Here is a 21,228-nt window from a genome sequence, read left to right as displayed (position 1 = left end):
GTTGTGTGAGTGACGGCAAAAGAAAGAACAGCGACATCAACAGTGATTTTCTGACATTTGAGAGATTTGTGTCATTTAGCGTGTTTGGAGAAGCTAGTCTGTATACAGTGAAATCGGTTTTTGTTTTGGGTTTTTTGGATGTCACAGATGCAGGCCAAGCCACGAAAGACAAACTACAATGTAAACATTGTCACCAGCTGGACAGGTGTAACATTTTAATATGAATAGTTGTATATAACTTTGTTTGCAAAATTTTTACATACTTTTTATTTGCATTTTAAATTATAAAAATGATTTAAACGTATTTGTGGTCATCATAGTAAATTCAAAAATAAAATTATTTCCTACTCTGATTTTTTTTTTTAAATCAATATGAAACCATAACCATAAAGTCTGACATTTGCAGTTGTGCTGAGAAGAATGACCCCAAACAAGGCAAGGTAAACAGTTTTTTTAAAGGTGAAATCAAAAGTAGTCAAAAATGGCTACTTGACTCCAGAGGCTTAACCATCATGAAATTTGGGGGCCAGACCTCAATCCTATAGGATTGAGGTCTGGCCCCCAAATTTCATGATATCTGAGATATCTGCAGTCATCCGAGGCTGACGTCACAGGGTTTCATCTGGGGCACCAGTCTGGCCTTGAATAATTACTGCTTACCTGTAATATTCAAAATCTGAGACAAAATCAGCAACTACCACAAGTTCAGTTTAGAAAAAAAGATATTCTCAGTTCTTTTTTTAGTTACTTGTCAACACCAAAGCTAATCTGTTTTGTAAGCAGTGCCTGTGTTGTTTGGATTTGGCAACACAAGCAAGTAACTCCACAGATCTTTCTATTCAAATGTTGCTACTCTGATTTGTGAAGGGAAATATTGTGACGTCAGCCTTTTTCAAATGAGCCTCACCCACTTCAGAAAGAATTAAGACAGAAGTGCAGAAATCTCAAGACTGAAACAGCACGACCAGAAAAAGAAATGCAAAATACAGAAGCAGTTATAACTTCTGGTTGCATTTAAATCAGTAACCAGCAATGTTGGTCAAGTTACTTGAAGAAAGTAATTAGTTACTATTTGCTGATTACTTCTCCAAGAAAGTCATCCCGTTATTTCACTGATTATTTATTTTCAAAAGTAATTAGTTACTTTATTACTTTGTTACTTTTTAAAAACATGATACACAACCTGAATACGTAATAAAGCAATAGACCTTTTAGCCCAATTCTATTTTTTCTGCATAATCCAGCATATAAAATTGAATCAAATGAAAAAGTCTCTTTTTTAAAAGTTGTTTTATTAGGTTTAATCATTTAACTTTATGCACAATGCATAAACAAAAAATAAATTATATGAAACAGAAATTTGTTTAACATTTAAACCTATTTTCTGCATATTCCAGCATATAAAATAAAATATTTTTTTTGTGTTTACACTCACTCTTTCAAATAGATACACACCACACACAAACACAGCAAAAAATAAACAAAATTAAAGATTCAGCAGCACTGAGTCCTGTCGCTCTTAACTCTATTTTCACCTGTTTAGCTGGAGGTTGGCCCGGTGCCACAGCGGTCATGTCAGTGGGGGGATCCGGGGTTTCTCTGTGAAGTTCATATTCCCGTGGCAGCGTGCTCGGTGCTTGCTCAGATTTGAAGTTTAAGCGTGAGTGTACAGTGGACACTAATGTTTTTGTCTTTTTACGGAATCAAACTCAAAGTAATGTCAGTACTTCCAAACTTTGAACGCTCCATGGTTGAACTCTCTCCTGCACTCCACATTGTTGATCTGCACACATCTGTTGCTGCCGGGGGGCTGGAGCCTGTCCCAGCTGTCTTAGGGCAAGAGGCAGGGTACACAGGTCTCCAGTCCATCTCTGGTAACCAGTTTAGACCTTTACTAATTACTGCTGTTCTGTCACTAGCATCTCAGAGATATGGACATGGACAAGGCCTTGGTGCTTTCAGTAGGTGTCAACCAGTAGCTGTCATCCAAGCTTTTAGAAACAAATTGTTACAAAGCATCTGGAGGAAACGTTGCACCATCACTGTCTAAAGACTTTTCAGGTCATTAGCCAATGAGCACACCCTTCTTTCTGCCTCTAACAAGGACCATAATGTACTAAATTAAGTTTTATTCAGGATGACCTGAAGCTAAACAGTGAGCTCATAAATCCATCTGGAAAATGTTTACAGAGGTCATAACATAAGGGAACTGTATCCTTTTTTTTTTTTTTTTTTTTTTGCCTGTCCCGTTTGGCTCTTTTGCCATCAGAAGTATTGTCTAAAGGCAAAGAAAGATACCCAACGGATTTACTTTACCAAATTGACCATCCCAGCCTTGCCGTAATGGTCCATTTGATTCACCTTTTATTGTTTATTTTATTTTCACTTGCTGAATACGGGACAGACTTGACTGGAGGAAAGAAGGGGAGAAAGAAAGAGGGAAAGAGAAACACCTGAGAAGAGGGACGGGGGAGAAGGGCAAAAAACAAAAACCAACAGAATGGGCAGCAAAAAAAAAGAAAGAAAAAAAATGCATATATCGATCACCTGGATCACCTGTTGAGAAAGAAAAAAGAAAACAAGCAGAAGAGAACAAGAGTAATAGAATAAACAACATCACAATGGGTGAGGGACCAGACAAAGAGCGATTCGTAAGACCCTTATGAAAAGGACACCGAGGGAACAGTTTACCCTGCCCGGGATAGGGTTACCGGGGCCCCGCCCTGGAGCCAGGCCCGGGGAGGGTGCCCGAGGGCGAGCGTCTGGTGGCCGGGCCTTAGTCCATGGGGCCCGGCCGGGCACAGCCCGAAGAGGAGACATGGGCCCATCCTCCCGCAGGCCCACCACCCGCAGGAGGGGCCATAGGGGTCGGGTGCATTGTGTGCCGGGTGGCGGCCAGGAGCGGAGGCCCTGACGGACTGACCCCCGGCTGCCAAGACTGGCAATAGGGACATGGAATGTCACCTCTCTGGTGGGGAAGGAGCCTGAGTTAGTGCGTGAGGTTGAGAGGTACCGGCTAGATATAGTCGGGCTCACCTCTACACATGGCTTGGGCTCTGGAACCAGTCTCCTGGAGAGGGGCTGGACTCTGTCTCAGTCTGGAGTTGCCCCTGGTGAGAGGCGGCGGGCTGGGGTGGGTATCCTAATATCCCCTCGGCTTGCTGCCGGTACGTTGGGGTTTCTCCCGGTGGACGAGAGGGTTTGTTCCCTGCGCCTTAGGGTCGGGGAACGGGTCCTGACTGTCATCTGCGCTTATGCGCCGAGTGGCAGTTCAGAGTACCCAGCCTTCTTAGAGTCCCTGGGGGGGGGGGGGGGGGGGGGGTGCTGGAGGGTGCTCCACCTGGAGACTCTGTTGTCCTGCTGGGAGACTTCAATGCTCACGTGGGTAACGACAGCGAGACCTGGAGGGGTGTGATTGGGAGGAACGGCCTCCCTGATCTGAACCCGAGCGGTGCTCTGTTATTGGACTTCTGTGCTAATCACAGTTTGGCCATAACGAACACCCTGTTCGAACATAAGAGTGTCCATAAGTGCACGTGGCACCAGGACGCTTTAGGCCGTAGGTCGATGATCGATTTTGTAATCGTATCAGCAGACCTGTGACCATATGTTCTGGACACTCGGGTAAAGAGAGGGGCTGAGCTGTCAACTGATCACCACCTGGTGGTGAGTTGGATCAGGTGGCGGGGGAGGACGCTGGACAGACCTGGTGCACCTAAACGCGTAGTGAGGGTGTGCTGGGAACGTCTAGCAGAGGCCCCAGTCCGCGAGATCTTCAACGCACACCTCCGGCAGAGCTTCAGCAGCATTCCGAGGGAGACTGGGGACATTGAGTCCAAATGGACCATGTTCAGCGTCTCCATTGCCGAAGCTGCTGCATTGAGCTGCGGCCGCAAGGTGGTTGGTGCCTGCCGTGGTGGTAATCCCCGAACCAAATGGTGGACACCAGAGGTGAAGGGAGCCACCAGGCTGAAGAAGGAGTCCTATCGGGCAGCCGACAGGTATCGACAGGCCAAGCGGAATGCGGCTCGGGCAGTGGCTGAAGCAAAAACTCGGGTGTGGGAGGAGTTCGGAGAGGCCATGGAAAAAGACTTTCGGACTGCCTCGAAGAGATTCTGGCAAACTGTCAGACGTCTCAGGAGGGGAAAGCGGTGCTCTACCTGCACTGTGTATAGTGCTGGCGGAGCGCTGCTGACGTCGACTGAGAAAATTGTCAGGCGGTGGAAGGAATACTTCGAGGACCTCCTTAATCCCACTGACACGTCTTCCGAGGAGGAAGCAGAGTCTGGGGATGAGGGGAATGACCCGCCAATTTCCGGGGGCGAGGTCACTGAGGCAGTTAAACAACTCCTTGGTGGCAGAGCCCCTGGTGTTGATGAGGTCCGTCCCGAGTTCCTGAAGGCTCTGGACGTTGTAGGGCTGTCCTGGTTGACACGCCTCTGCAATGTTGCGTGGAGATCAGGGGCAGTACCTGTGGACTGGCAGACCGGGGTGGTGGTCCCCATCTTTAAGAAAGGGGACCGGAGGGTGTGTTCGAACTACAGGGGGATCACACTCCTCAGCCTCCCTGGGAAAGTCTATGCCAGGGTGCTGGAAAGGAGAGTTCGTCCGTTAGTCGAACCTCGGATACAGGAGGAACAATGCGGTTTTCGTCCTGGTCGCGGAACACTGGACCAGCTCTTTATCCTCTCCAGGATGCTTGAGGGTGCATGGGAGTTTGCCCAACCAGTCTACATGTGTTTTGTGGACTTGGAGAAGGCATCCGACCGTGTCCCTCGGGGTGTCCTGTGGGAGGTGTTGCGGGAATATGGGGTGTCTGGCCCATTGCTACGGGCCATTCGATCCCTATACAACCGTTGCAAGAGCTTGGTTCGCATTGCCGGCAATAAGTCGGACTCGTTCCCGGTGGGTGATGGGCTCCGCCAGGGCTGCCCTTTGTCTCCGGTTCTGTTCATAATTTTTATGGACAGGATTTCTAGGCGCAGCCAAGTGGCGGAGGGCTTTCGCTTTGGTGGCCTCAGAATCTCATCTCTGATTTTTGCAGATGATGTGGTTCTGTTGGCTTCATCGGGTGAGGGCCTCCAGCTCGCACTGGAACGGTTCGCAGCCGAGTGTGAAGCAGCAGGAATGAGGATCAGCACCTCCGAATCTGAGGCCATGGTTCTCAGCCGGTAAAGGGTGGAGTGCCCACTCCGGGTTGGGGATGAGTTCCTGCCCCAAGTGGAGGAGTTCAAGTATCTCGGGGTCTTGTTCGCGAGTGATGGGAGAAGGGAGCCGGAGATCGACAGACGGATTGGGGCTGCAGCTGCAGTAATGCGGACGCTGCACCGGTCCGTCGTGGTAAAGAGGGAGCTGAGTGTAAAAGCGAAGCTCTCAATTTACCGGTCGATCTACGTCCCTACCCTCACCTATGGCCACGAGCTGTGGGTAGTGACCGAAAGAACGAGATCGCGGATACAAGTGGCAGAAATGAGCTTCCTCCGAAGGGTGGCTGGCCTCTCCCTTAGAGATAGGGTGAGAAGTTCGGCCATCCGGGAGGGGCTCAGAGTAGAGCAGCTGCTGCTCCACATCGAAAGGAGCCAGCTGAGGTGGTTCGGGCATCTGACAAGGATGCCCCCTGGGCGCCTCCTGGGTGAGGTGTTCCAGGCATGTCCCACTGGGAGGAGGCCCCGGGGCAGACCCAGGACACGCTGGAGAGATTATATCTCTCGGCTGGCCTGGGAACGCCTTGGTATTCCCCCGGATAAGCTGGAGGAGGTGGCTGGGGAGAGGGAGGTCTGGGCCTCTTTGCTTAGGCTGCTGCCCCCGCGACCCGGCCCCGGACAAAGCGGATGAAGATGGATGGATGGATGGATGGATGGACATCACAATGATATATGGGAATATGACAGTAAATACTAAATAATAAACATTATTGTGCAGCACATAAGATCAACAGAACACAGTGTGCTTTGAGGTAGGAGCCAAAAAGGGTGTAGTTTGTGGGTGTGATCACCCGTGTGTACACCTGTGAGCATGGACGCGCTTGTTTTTTTAAAAGGTTCCTTCATGTAATGATCTGCTAGAGGGTGTGGGGAGCCACTGCCCCGTCCTCCAGGGCATGAAGCAGGTATGGAGGAGATCAAAACTCCAGACATCTAGAGGCCCCCAGAACACAAGAGACCAAGGAAGACCAACAGAGGGGCAGCCGCGCCACTGTCCCAGAAAGAGCTGAGGAGAGTCCCAGATGAGGGCTCACTCAGCAGCCGCGGAGCAGAAGCCAGGGGGAGTTGCAGTGACGCGCCCGTGAGCTCCGGCGGCAGCCAGCCGTGCCTGAGTGACCGAGCCCCAGGCCGAGAGACCGGGGGCACCCCACCTCCGAAGTGGCCCGAGCGAGCCCCAGGCTCCAGGCCCCGATAAGCGGCCGCCAAGGAGTGAGCCGGTGTGTACCTGGACGCCCATCCCCAGACACAAAGAACCACCAACGCACCGATGTCAGAGGGAGTCCGCCACTGGCAGGGGAAGTGGTGGTAGGGGGAGATAGGCCTCCAAACCTTGGAGGGCCTGAGATGTCCCCAGGGAGGTGGCGTCTCATACCCAACCTGACATATAGACACAGACATACAGGCACACACAGATACAAACATCCATTCCCACCCTCATGCTCTCATATGCACTTACTCCACACTCAACCAACGTGGAGACAGACATAAAGAGACGCTGTACACACGATCACACTCCCCAAGCGTACTCTACGAACCGGGTCTAGGTACCCTTGCCCCTGGAGGGGGGAACTGCACCCAGACCCAGGTGGTGTTACCCTTTTCCCTGCGGTGGGGAGAGGCAGACCGCCCCGACTCCGCAGCAGCAGGGAGGCCCCACACTCCAGACCGCAGTCGGACGGCCAACTCCTCCTAGCCCCCCCGCTCCAGCTGCCGCAGAGAACGGGGGTGAGAGAAGACTCCAAACCTCCCTCCACCCGCTCATTGTAGTGTTGATGCATGTGTGTTCTAAGGTGCATTTAAAACCCAGGAGGGCATGGAGCTACCTGCCAGAGAGCAGCAGGTAAGCGCATGGTCCCTCCTGCTAGCCCTCAATGTCTACGTGTATTTAAAATTGAGAGGTGGGCAACGACGCCAGGGGTGAGGTGTACACCCTGATGGTAACTTGGATTCCGTGTATCGTGCCCACCCCCAAGATCCTATATGTATGTGTAATGAGAGTGTGAGTAATGTGAATGTCTAAGTTGTGGGATAAAATTGAGGCAGAGGCAGCCAGAAGGGGACAGAGGGGGGGGGGGGGGTAGCCTCCTCTGTACCCTGGTGACATACCCCTACTCCAAGGCCCTGCATGTGTGGGTGGTTGTGGTGGAGCGGGAAGAGGGAGGCAGCTGGAGATGGGGAGGGAAGGAAGGGAGGGGCAAGTGACCCCTCCCTGGGGCCAGCTCCCCCGCTGACCCCAGTAGGCACCCCCATACTCCGCGACCCGCCAGGGGAAGGGGGCCCAGGCCCATCCAGACCAGGGCCCAGTGCAGCAGCGCCTTCCGGCCCCACAGAGCCCGGGACAGTCCACCCAACCCCTGAAGGCTGTATCCAATGTATTTCAGTGGAAAGGGAAGGGCCCGTTACAGGCATAGTTACATGATGAGCTGGGAGTGAGCAAATAGATATGCTGTATGTCAGGTCTAGGGGAAATTGATTCATTCGTGGTGGATGTTGCAGCTGCAAACAACGAGCTGTCTAATGCTAATTTGAGCATTTGTTGGTTTTAAAGGGAGTGGGTGTGAATGTAGAATGTGTGTGGTGTGTTGGTTTCTACACACTGTGTGGTTATGCATCTGTGGTGCCATGCACATGGCACGAGTGTTTGTGAATGAGAAGCTGTTTTCTACTCCTTGCAGCATCACGTTAGACGCTTCCTTTAGCGTTTTCCCAGTCTCCCAGTGGACGCACACACACATGCACACACACTGGCTTCACAACAAGGAAGCAGGATTTGTTTTTTCCCCAACTCTAAACCAGGAGTTCCCCTTCAAACTCTTCCTGATGTGGATATAAGAATATGCAAACATACATGTTTACATGTTCGTCAATGTCTCTGCGTGGGTGCACACATGAACAGGTGGGAGTGCACCCAACAAGACACACAGGTGTCCACACTCAAGCAAACACACATTCAGTTATCAGCATGTCTTCCTTCCTACTGAGTCAACAAGTTGTTGGTGACTTTAATGATGTCAGGTTTCCCTCCAGCTTCCACACAGGATGTGTCCGCAATTGACCGTTTTTCCTGTGGACACACAAAGACAATGACAGCACGAGCAACCATTAACCTCATTCATAAAAAACACAGCTGCTCAGCTTCCACGGTGTGTTTGTCTAAGATGGATAACAGGATGAATTTCATAGCAAACACAACTCGCGCCTTTTGCGCCACTTCCCCTCTTCAAGTTGAACAAACAAGTGATGTAATGGGGTTACCGAGTTCTTCATTTGAATATAGCACTTCTGCATTCTCTATATTTTAAGCACATCAGTGTGTGCTCTGACTTGTAGCGCACTACAGAATTGTTACCATTTGCCCGCTTCCTGTTGTCCTATTAAGATTTCATGCTGCAAAATTAAAATCAGTGGAAATGCACAAGAAGTTCTAATAAATATCAGCGATACTCTTAGAGCAAAGAGTTTTCACGTGAGTTGTGTGAAAGTTTCTAGAGCTACATTCAAAGATGGGCAAAAAGAAAAAAAAAAAACTGCCAAGCCATTTATTACATTAACTGATGAGTCAAAACGTAACTGCTGACAGGTAAAGCAACAAAACACTATTAATATCTCATATCCATCTCACATGTCAAGGTCTGTAGTCCATTAGGCTGCAGGTGAAGGCTTAGTCTCATCTTAAGTCTTTTGGATGGTGAAGAAACAGGCAGCTGTGAAGACTGGAGCAATTTTGATAAGACCATATCTTTTCCTTCCAGTCAGCAGAGGTGTGTAGCTACTGACAATAAGCTGTATGTTATTTCAAGCATCTAATTCAAGCTAAACATCAGTGTGTTAGCCTTAAAGGAATTGCTCAGAATTATTTATGCTACTGAACTTTTTCTTTAAAAAACCCTTTATAATCGACTGTATATGAAAGAAGGACATAGCCACTCAGTTAACTATTAGGTTTAGCCTTAGGTTTAGGACTCAGAAGTTACCATTTGTATGAGATTGTAAGAGAGCTAAGTTATGCTAGCAAGGCTGTTTAGCAAGCTGCAGTTTGAAATTTTCTAGCTATGACTCACAGAGGTTGCCAACTGGTTTCCTGGCCTATGTGACTGAGGCCTAACAACAGTAAGCACAAACATCCTGGTGATCATGCATCACCACCACCATACAGAAAATGTGACAGATAAAACACGTTTTTGTTATGCTAAATGGACTGGTACATTAATAGTGCTTTTCGAGTCTAGCTGAGCACTTGCTTAGTTAAAGCCTAATTCACTCAGAATTTTTTCTGTACCTGAGCACTTTGTCTAGCGTTTGCCCACACTTATTTACAACTCGGGAAAAGAAAAATCACGGTTTACCTTTTATTACCTTTTTTATTTATTTCATCTAAAATAAATGAAAATATCCCACTGCACTAAGTGATGTTGGAGTGACATCTTACAAAACAATGTTGATATTTGTAAATAAAAAGACATATTGATGTCCAGGCTGTACATGGTTGGATGCCCAAATTGAGGACCAAGTACAGACGTCGTATTTAGGTCCAGAATTGGTCACTGACCGAAGGGCCCAATATAGACATGATCTGCATGTCCATCCAATGTTCAGTGGGATGTCAACCATCAAATTGTTTTTCCTCTGCAAAAGAGAAGTGTTTTAAGATGCAATGACTGTAACTGCAGCAGAAAGAAAATCCTGGGAAACCCCCTGCTGGTGACCAATTTTATGGCAGTTTTACTTATGTGCCACATTTAGTTTTACTAAGAGTCAATGTGCTTAACCACAAGTGTTTGAGAACGAGGCCTAATCAATGCCACTGATTACCAGTTTCTTAAAGTTATGGGGCATATTTCATGCCTGAAACTTTCTACGGTGGCTAATAAATGTTCCATCAGCATACTGAATCTCTTAAAGTGTTTGCATAGCTGCTATGTAATGTCAGGTGTGTGTCAAATGCTTCTAGATCTAGAGCATTTATAGATTTAAATCAACATGCACCATGTGTTATTTTTAAGTGTTGTGTTTACATGAGTTTGTGCTGCTTGAATGTAACATGTACTCAACAACTCCAGTGGAATATTTTTCAATCCATATTCATACATCTTAACCCAGTTTCATATATTAGTCAACAACATGCTAATTTTAGAACACTGCTTTAAGGCTTTATTATCAAATATAGGAATGTGTCATGGGAACAAACCTCCTCTCGGTTTTTGTTTCGACACAAATGCGTCATAACTGCATCATCTGTAAAACAAAGCTGCATTCCCGGTTGTCACGAAGAAATCCAAAGCATGTGAAGCATCCATGCACAACAGTCTTGTAATGCAATGGATTATATTTTCTACACCAATGAATCATTATGTTGACAATAACATCTTAGCAGAGCTGAACCATAAGATTTTTAAGGTGTGACTCTTTTTAAAACCCCAGCACCATTTCATTTCATTATCCACTGCGACACTTAAACGACCAAAGAAGATGTGCTGTTATCTGACAAGAGAAGCTGTGAGGGCACAGTCTGCAGAGTGTGTTCAGCAGTTTAGAGGCACGATACTGCACACAAGAGATCAGCTCAGTGCTAATGCCTATGTGCTGGGAAAGTCAGTAAATAACAGAAAATGAGATGCCAGAAAGTTGATTAGGTTCTGCACATAGCATCTCTGAAAACGCTACATCCACAGAATCAGAACAGCATTACCTGCATGAGTGAGCATGCATCAAGACAGAAAATGAGGTGTTTTGCAGATAACTGTGAGTAAAGTCAGTGGAGTTGTTTCTTGACGTACATCAGCTGATCATTCCTGCTTTTATACTTCAAACCTCTGGATAGTCCAGACTTATTGCTCTTCTATGCTAGGGTGGGACGGCAGTACAACGATCAGTACTTACACCGCAAAGGGTTTAAATGCATTTAAATGTGCTGGCTGGCTATTGTTAGGTGAAGGTGTTGAGGGAGAAAACTTTATTTTTATTTTTACTTTCAAGTAAATTTTAGAATAAATGCCGATCTTTTTAATGACCAGAGACAACAGCTTTTTACCTTTCTTCCTTTCTCTTTTTAACCTGACAAAGGTGTCTTTAGTCTTTTCAACTGATGATCCTGTTGGACAAAGCCAAGTAAGTACAGAACAACAGATGCTTTTACTGCAATGCAGGAAAGAAAGACTTCATAATAAATGGACTGTCAGACATATAAGAAGGAAAAAATGACGTATGTCTATATTGGTAATTCATAAGCATTATGGCCAAGCTAGATAAAGTTACACCTTAATGGAGGCTTTGTGTTCATGCTAATCAATGTACAGTGTTTACACATTACATTACTAACAAAGACACCAGTGCTGCAGTCTGCATCACTGCTATGTGTTGTGTCTTTCCAGGAAAGATGCAGCGATCATATAACAACACAGTATGTATATTATATTATTTTATATTTTATAAATATGTATAACATAAGCATAAAATGTATTTTTGTAACATTCCATCTGTACTTATTATAATGGCTTCAATTACAGATTATTGTGTAATACTGCTTGGCTTAATAAGGCCAAGAGAACGCGTCACAGAGACAATTCTAGTTTCTAACCACAGTTTAAAAAATAACTAATTTGCTTCCATGTGGAGAAAAGCATACTTCATTCCTCCTTTTGCACTATCCAAAACATTTCGAGACATTACCCAGGGGAGCGCTACGTCTGCATGTTTGAGATCAGACATTAAACAGTCTTTAACCTGCCAATGAGTGTTAATTTGACCTGACATCCTTCATGCACCAACTCTCAACCAAAGTAAACTGAGTGTTTCCAGGAATGAGAGTACCGAGAATCTCCTGTTGTTAAGTACACGTGAGAGTGGGCAGCTTTGGACTGTGCCTGGACCTGACTGTCTTGACACCATGTGCGAAAATGACTCAACACTTTTGCTCCCCTCTCCTCACACCTGAAGATCAGACACGAGGAGGGAGGAGATGTGAACAGTTTGTGAGGGGTTGGATGAAGTGTGTTTTTGTCCGTGAGAGTGAGGGGGGAAAGGAAAAAGAGACACATGGTGTGGAAGCATGGGGCAAAGCTATTTTTAACTGGCTCAGGCAACCTGATAGGGTAGGCCTATATATAGTGAGGCAGAGAAGCAGATTGGGTAACAGTGTGAGCGTGTGCTCGTATCAAGGAGCCATTTAGGGTTACTATTCTTCTGCTGTAAACACAGTACTCCCAAACCACACATGCACACACTCACACAGATACACACACAGCTATGTGAGATACACTTAAATGTTGCTAAATCTGTAAAATGAATCAACTCAAGCACCAGAAAGGCAAACATCTTAAATCCTGAATAATTCAACGTTGCTTATAATACAACAGTTATTGTTTAACCTAAGGTCCGTCTCCATCGTTTGCTATATATTCTTCTCCTGTTACACGCCACACTCAGTGGATGTTTTCAGTCTGCCTACTGTCACTTGATGAGTGTTTAATCTGCATGCGTTTGTGAGGTCCTTTGCTGATTTTGTATCAGTGACACAACTGGCAGGTGTGTGTGTGAACGCAGGCACCTGTCCTATTACAGATACCAGAGGGGGTAAGCCACAGGGCAGCTGCTGGTGTGGTCATTTGTTGTTTCAGGTGTTATGACAGAGAGGCGCTGAGAGCATCAAGGAACAGCTGAACATTTGTCTGGACACATCAAAGCCAGCTCATACTGTATTTGCACAGCTGAAATTTTTGTATCTCTTTCTCTCTCTCACACACACACACACACACACACACACACACACACACACAGACACTGCATGGCAGATTAAGGTGAGTAAAATGTGGAAATGCGGAATGCTTCATTTACAGTCTCTTTATCCTTTTTCTTGGTGTCATGATGTCATTGGAAAGGGGAGAGAAAACTTGTGAAAGCTGCTTTCAGAGATCATCTTGCAAATGGGATTACACCAGCAATGATTCCATTGAGTTCTCAAACTAACCACATATTCAAATAGTGGCATTTTTACATACCAGAACACATTATTATGGGAAGTTAGTTGCATATGTTTGTTTGCAAATTGACCATTTCAAACTTGTGCAGACTGCAAAATTAGTTTCACGTTCAAATTAGGGCGTCTTTCATGTGGAGAGCCATACTTGATGATAAGAACAAGAGCTCCAGCTGTTTGAGAGTCCATAGTTTCCAACCTCAAATGCAGGCCATGTGACCAGTAGGTACGTCACCCCTCAGGGAGACACGGGAGTTTTATCATAACTTTGTGAGGTGTTCAAGGGAGAACATCAGCATCACATATCAACCACAGGTTTCATATTAAAGATTGAAACTTTAAATATGATTATTATCAACATTAGTGTTTTGGTGGATGCTATGTTGTTGTTGGTTTGTTTTGGGGGGTTAGTGTATTTGCTAGAAATAAGCTAAGGCTAGCAGTCTTGGTTACTAAGCTCCATAAACTAGCTGATAAGAACTACATAACATGAACTTCAACCACCTCACTGAAGCCTAAGCTACTTGGACAGTTTGTACTAGGCTGCAAATGATCGTGGCTCAACAGTTGGCAGTTCGTCTTGTAATTAGAAGGTTGCCGGTTTGAGCCCCGGCTCGGACAGTCTCGGTCGTTGTGTCCTTGGGCAAGACACTTCACCTACTGCCTAGTGGTGATGGCCAGAGGGGTCGATGGCACGATATGGCAGCTTCGTTTCTGTCAGTCTGCCCCAGGGCAGCTGTGGCTACAACTGTAGCTGCCTCCACCAGTGTGTGAATGTGAGAGTGAATGAATAGTGGCATTGTAAAGCGCTTTGATTATTATTATTAAACCATAATAATAGACAGATAATGCTAGAATAATACTTCAAAAGGCACCAGAGGAACGGTCTAGTTCACTGACTTCATTAATGGAGGTGAAGTCACGGATGTCATTTTCATCACACTTCTCTGTTCACATAAATTTAAACTAGGACAACTACAGTGAGTTATATAAAATATAATCCACACATGTGAGTATGAAGATAGGAACCTATCCATAGCCATTTTGAGTGGGGCAAATACAGGACGGGTACTCTGTGATCCTAAAGGAATGGGCATGGTTAGCAACAGTCAAGTAGGCTGTGCATTTGAATAATGAATAGTGTTTGTACTAAGCTGCAGAGATGCTCTTCTCCATTGCTTGATTGTAACAAGCAGCTCCTATTAGCTCGAATCAGTCCAGCCAGTCTCCTCTGAACTCTGACATCACAAAGAGAACTGCTGCTCAATATTAGGTTTTTTCGTACCATTCTCGGTAATCCTAGAGACATTTGTGAAGGAAACTCCCAGCAAATTAGCAGTTTCTGAAAAACTCAAATAAGCCTATCTGGTACCAGCAACCATGTTCAGAGTCACTAAAATCATCTTTGTCCTGGATTGGTTTGAATGTCAGCAAGTTGTGCTGCATGCTACTATGCATTAACGTACTGTTATGTTACTGCCTGATTAGACATTTGCATAAACGAGCAGTTGAACAGGTGCGCCTAACAAAATGGCCAGTTAATATATAAGTACAGGAATTCATTTATGAGTGAACCATAGGCTCAATCACCGCTAATAGAAGGCACCAAAGACATGCTCTGCAGGGAGAGAATATTTGCAGGTGGTTTAATAATGTCAACCACTCCCCCTGTTTTAAGGCACACACTTTCCACTCTAGGTAGAGACCGAAGCATTAATCATTCAGCAGATGGCCACTCTTCTTTGTGTGTGTGTGTGTGTGTGTGTGTGTGTGTGTGTGTGTGTGCGTGCGTGCGTGCGTGTGTGTGTGTGTGTGTGTGGGGGGGGGGGGGGCGCAGCAGAGAAAATGCCATGGCTGAATATCAAATAACAGTCCTCCTGACCCTGGCCCTTTTGCATGAGCTCCAAAGGTCTCATCCATCTGCATTATCACACCCATTACTTATTCATGACTAGCAGTTCCACTGTGAATGTTTGGCTGCTTGTGTGCAACTGTTTCTACATAAGTACATTTTGTGTATATGCTATACACTGTGTTAACAGTACTGGGTGTGTTTTTAGAAACCACAGGCATACAATTCAGCATTTTAGCTATACATTCATTAAGTCAGCGGCAAATTGAAATTTTATTTCCACTGACATGTGCTAATTATTTAGTTAGAAACAATAGGACATTAATAGAATTATTAATGTGCACTCAAACAGACATAGCTTGAAGGGCGGTTTGGGTCACATTACTTGCCACTTTTCAATATTTTTGTTTATTTGTTTTTTTAGACTTTTTAGACTTTTTAGACTTCTAAAACTGGACAACTCACACTAAACTGTTTCAGGTGGATAAATGGCACTAGAGGACAGAGGAAGCATTTGTAAATATTGTTGGAAATGTGAAGCCATGATACTGAACCAGAAAAGGGTGGAGTGCACATTCTGGGTCAGGGAGGAGTTGCTGTCCCAAGTGGAGGAGATCAAGTATCTCGGGATATTGTTCACAAGTGTTAGGCAAAAGTGGAGCAGGAGACTGACTGACAGGCTGGTGCAGCACCAGCAATGATACGAACACTGTGGTAAAGAGAGAACTGAGCGTGTAAGCAAATCCGTTTATTTACCAGTCCATCTGCATTCACGCCTTTACCTACAGCCACAGGCTGAGAGTACTAACTGAAAGAATAACATCACATACACAAATGGTGAAAATGGGTTTCCTCTACGGAGTGTCTGGCCTCAGGCTTGTAGACTGGGTGAAGGGCTTTGTCACTCAGGAGGGACTCAGGCTAGAGCTGCTACTCTTCAGCATAGAAAATAGCTAGGTGAGATCATTCAGGCATCTGAATGCCACCTCGACACTTCTTAGAAGATGTGTTTCACAGAACCTGGATGAATGGATGTCCAACAGGTTACATTCAACATTAACTTTCAACATTGAGGCCCTGTAGGTAACTGCATCATAAAGTATACCTAAAATGTTTGTTGTCAAAAACAATATAATATTTTACACCTTTCCCTATAAAGACATGAAGGCTTTTTGCAGCTCTCTCCCAGCAGAAAGAAGAACACCATGTGCACCTTCTTGGTGTATGAACAGTTCTTTCCAGCTTCTTTTATGAGTTCTTAGAGCCCAGTGAAAAAAAGTTGGATGTCACTGCTGCTGGATGCTGAATAAAGCAGCATGCAGATGTCTTTTTTCCTGCTTCAGCCCATCAGTCAGTAAGTCTTTATATCACATTGGGACTTCCTTAACCCTATCAGGTGGTGTTCAGACCATCCTAGCATAAGGCAGAGAGAGTCACAGGCAGCTGCTCTGCTGCTTCTTCTGTGCCGCGCTCTGTGTGTGATAGGGTACCTTCCAGCTAAGTGGCCGAAGAGATAAGTACGATCATGCGTGGACAGAGTGTTGTAAAAAGAAATTCCTCTGTAGAAAGCAGATAAGCCGACGGGTGAGCAAGAGCGCTCCCGTGCACAACCCCTCCACCACTGCTCTCCTTTGACTCTCAAACACCACCCGCCTGTCACGCCATGCTCACACATACATCACTCCCGATTCCAACTCCAGCGGCATTAGTCTCATATATTCAAAAGACTCCTGCTTAGTTTCGTTTAAGGGAAATCTATATTGTACAAAGAAGAAGATGATAAGTTCACATTTAAATATGTCAGCTGTGTCTAAATAGCATTAGAATTTCAATGTGCACCCCGGCACGCAAGTTTTCCCTTTTCACCGTGAGCGTTTTTTGATCATTTTGCCAAAGCCCGCTTCATTGACAGCACTTCTTGTTGATGTGACACCTCCTCCCTGAGCTTTTTAAATCTACCCTGTGGCACTCAGCCATTTGTGTTGCGTGCCCGAATGTTTACCACACACTGGTACGGGTATCCTTTCCAACACGCACGATAGTCACTTCTAGTAATTGGCCTGGAGAGTTACTTGACTTTGCATGCAAGAGAAGTATGGCACACATTTGATCACAAATCTGAGCACTGCTCATTTTTTCCTCCTTTTTGTTTTGCTGCATGCCCAGAAAAATGTATAAATGCATGCAATGGCAATTCCCCACACGCGATATATGCACAGGCATACATTAATTAAGAATGGGTTTATGTGCAAACAAGATGACAAACATGCGTGGCTCCGTTTACTTCCACCCCGGCCTTTTTCTTTTTCTTTTTAGAGGCTCCAGTTTGACAAACAAACTCAACATGCACTGTTGCCGAGTTCTTTCACATTGGTTGCGGTTGCACCATATGATGGTGCATGTACACTCTCACATGAATAGATCATATAAATCATCTGCCTGGCTAAGATGGGAATCTAATCAAGAAACAGAATTTTAAAACAGCACAACACAACATTTTTCTTTTCACTCCATCAAATTCAGTGAAAAGGTTTTATTGTTTTTCTACTTTGAAGGGGTCTCATAATTTAACAAGAAAAATTCCAGCCATGTTACAAAGCAACAATAAATTTACCCTGAAAAGAAGTTCTCATTTGAATATAGAAAATAATGAATATACAGTATATTTTCCCAGCAACGCACTACTTCACACTCATTCTGTTTACACAAGACTGGTCAGTATTTAATACAAGCACTAAAAGCTGTCACAGATTGGGATGTGAAGGAGGGGGAGGGGTTATTTTAATAAATCTTAACATTTGCATAAACAAATATCCATGGGATATAAAACATCCTTAGTGTCTAAGCTCTTACCAAGGGCTAAGGGCCCAACAAGCCCCCTCAGCAATCACGCTGAATTGCACACTAACGCACATCAGGGAATTGTGTGTACGTTCCTGTGTCCACACTCAAATCTGCACAGTGTAATTTGCATGTGCATCTGTGTGGATGAGCAAACCTCACCCTTTCTTCTCACCCACCACCACCCTTTTCCCGTAACATCAGCGCTTGTTGTCCCCTGTGGCTACAAGGGGAAAACCTTCAAGCGCATCTTCAAGGAGTGAGCGGAGGAAGGGGAACCTACAAAACAATTTCAGAAAGAAGGCAGGGGGAGGGAGACAGAGGGGAGAAAGATAAAGTGTTGATAATAAGAGGAAAAAGTTTCATTTTCAGATTGTTTTGAAAATGAATCCAATGTGTAGTGTCAGTATTCTTAAAGGAAAGAAGCTTTTAGTATCATTTTAGTGCCTATAGAAGTGTTTCCTGTTTGTTACTCAGTTGTGTATGCAGCTGATGCAGCTGAAACTTGAGATGCAAAAATTTTAAAATGTTTGCAATTATTTGAAGACGCACAACACATCCAGAGACATCTGTCAGGTCTGGCTTCCCAGTTCCCCTACAACTGTACATCTTTAATTTAGGCATTTGCATTTGAAAAATATGGAAATGAGACAAAAGTAGATATGAGCTTTAGCTTTCATTTCATCTTATTTATAGCACATACAGTAAAATCTTGTGAAACTGGCAGGAAAAAATGCCAAGAATGTGAGAAGCTGTATCAAAATGAAAAGGCAGTTACTTTGTAGAATATAACATTTCCAACTACACTTTTTCCCCTTACTGCCAAGTGTAAGTACATATTTCATAGTTTTTGTTAGTTCAATTTTTTGTTGTTGAACAGGGTTGAAAATGTATGTATATATACTATTAAAAATGTGGGTGAGGTTAGAAAAAGGCTGTGATCCATGATGATCTCCTCAAACCAAAACACTAGCTATGTTTCATGCCAGTGCCGACTCAGTTCCTAAATGTGGTGCTTCATCAAACGTCTCTCTGAATACAGTCAAGTACACAGCATAATTATGCTAACCAACACAACACAAACCTAATTGGCACTTGTAGTGAGAAGTGAACTGTGTGTTTCTGATTCTCAAGCATTGTATTATAAATATTAATGATGAAGCTCAAATTCACAACAGCTAAGAAACCCAGACACAACACAGTTTAATGTGCTACTAGTAGATGTCAGTTATTAGTGTATCACGTGTTATCAGATTACTAAAATGTATAAAGTAATCTAAAAACTAAACAAGTGAATTTCAAAATAATGACAGTGAGGGACACTGTCATAAGTGCCTCTCCCAAAATGAGCACATGCACATATTTCATATTCTATTTTCTGAATTAGCCTTTAGCTGCAATTAGCAGAAGGCTACACTATTAGCAACATTTCTCAGAGGTGCTCATCACCCACTTTTATGACATTATACGCAACCTAACTAGCCACAGAACAAATTTAGACATGACTAATGCCCACTTGTGCTGCAGAAAAATGAAAAGATCAAAAAGTCACACTTTCTGTTCATTAACAGACTCTTGTAGATAAGGTTCTCTACCTGATTATCCCAGCGCTGCATTTTGCTCTCAGAGTGTCAGGGTGGTTTTACATGTGGAACCACCCTCCAGCTTGGATTCACGAGGCAGACGCCGTCTCTGCTTTTACACTTGGGTTTCCAATATTACTTTAACAAAGTTTATCTTTTAGATAAGCTACTATAGATTCAGGCTTCTGAGGGACGTCCCATGATGAACTGCTTCTCTTCCCTTCCCCATGTAGTTATAAATGCCACATTGTGTTTTTACCTGCTTTGTTTTCTTTTTAGTTATTTCTTTCATCTCATCACCTGACAGATGACAGCCGGAAGTGTCTTGTTGTTTAAAATGAGTTCGTTCTCCTCGCAGTTGCCAGGTGCTGCTCACAGAGGATCGTCTGATTGCCGTGGTTCTCTCTCATTACTGTTGTAGGAATTTTAACTTTCAATAGAAAGCACACTGAGCTAAGTGTTTTATTAGCTCTTGCTATATAAATAAAACTTGATTAAATACATATCATTTCTTAAGCTACTTTCCAGTGGCCAGTGCTGCGATAGCAACTTTCCTCTGTACCAGTAAATAAATAAGATTTTCAACCATCTGAAGAGGTGTATCATTTGTCATAAGACCTATGATTGATCGGTGGCTACATTTATGTAGTTTTATATGTTATTCATTTCATAGTTACTGCCCAACTGTAATTAATATTAAGATTAGCTTTGTTGATTGTGTAAAAAAAAGTGCAATTCTTTTTCTTTTTTTAATCCAAAAGGAGGTGGGGGCAGGGTAGAAGTAGAAGAAGATGGAGATGGGGGAGGAAACAGAGGAGGGGGTTGGGACAGCATGGTTACAGCAGCTGCTGCTCAGTCAAAATTGCCTCAATTAGTTGATAGGGCTGCCATGACAACACTGTTTGAGTTGTTGTCATGGCAATGTAGGGGGAGTTGATGAGGATGATGATGGTGTTACAAGGTGAAGGGTTGGTGTCAGAGAGGGAAGATGAGTGTAAAAGAGCAATGATGGCGAGAAGGAGCACAGACTTGGTGAAGGATAAGGAAGAGCGGGATGAAAATAATGAGGGCTTACAGAGAAGAGGAAGGGAACAGCATGGAGGGAAGGAAAATGTTGCTGTACAAGTAACTTGAAGGAATGACTCTCAGTTGGGAAGATTACCCTCTGATTGATCATGGTGAAAGTCATTTCAGGGACCAATGAAACAATACAGACGGGAGAGCTACCATGTAGAATGAAGAAGTGGGAGGTGATGGGGAGAGCAGAGAAGATAAAGCAAAAAGGGAAATCAATTGAGAGATTTAGGAGATTTAGAGCAAAAATGGATAAAAGGAAAAGAGGGGATCAAGGGAAAAGACCAAACTTAGATTCAAATAATGAAAGGATTGATTTGAAATGAAAGGAGTGACAGAATAAGAGACAGTCAATAAAGGGCTTGGCACAAAGGAAAATGGGCTTCTATTTCAGGTAGAGGATGGAGGAGAAAAGGAAAATGTGTGTCAGGAGAGGGGAGAAGAATACGAAGGAAACTGAGAATTGTAAAGGAATGATAGTTGTAGCTGTATGTTTTCAACATGAAGAAATGAACTGACAGAAGAATAAAGCAGTGTTCATTGTTAGAAAATTTGCAGAGCAAAAAATGTCTGTAATGTCAAAACTTCATGGTAAAGCAAATACGTTCTCATCCCAAAATGTAACATACCGATGCTATATGACAAGTCGTCGCTATGTTACGCTTTCGGGCGCCCAACCTGTCTATATGTTACGGGTTG

Source organism: Aulonocara sp. 'chitande type north' Nkhata Bay, linkage group LG20 (assembly GCF_057382095.1).
Source record: "Aulonocara sp. 'chitande type north' Nkhata Bay isolate Kocher_YH1m ecotype deep benthic linkage group LG20, A_spYH_male_GT1.1, whole genome shotgun sequence".
NCBI lineage: Eukaryota > Metazoa > Chordata > Actinopteri > Cichliformes > Cichlidae > Aulonocara > Aulonocara sp. 'chitande type north' Nkhata Bay.
This window is presented reverse-complemented; position numbering follows the sequence as displayed.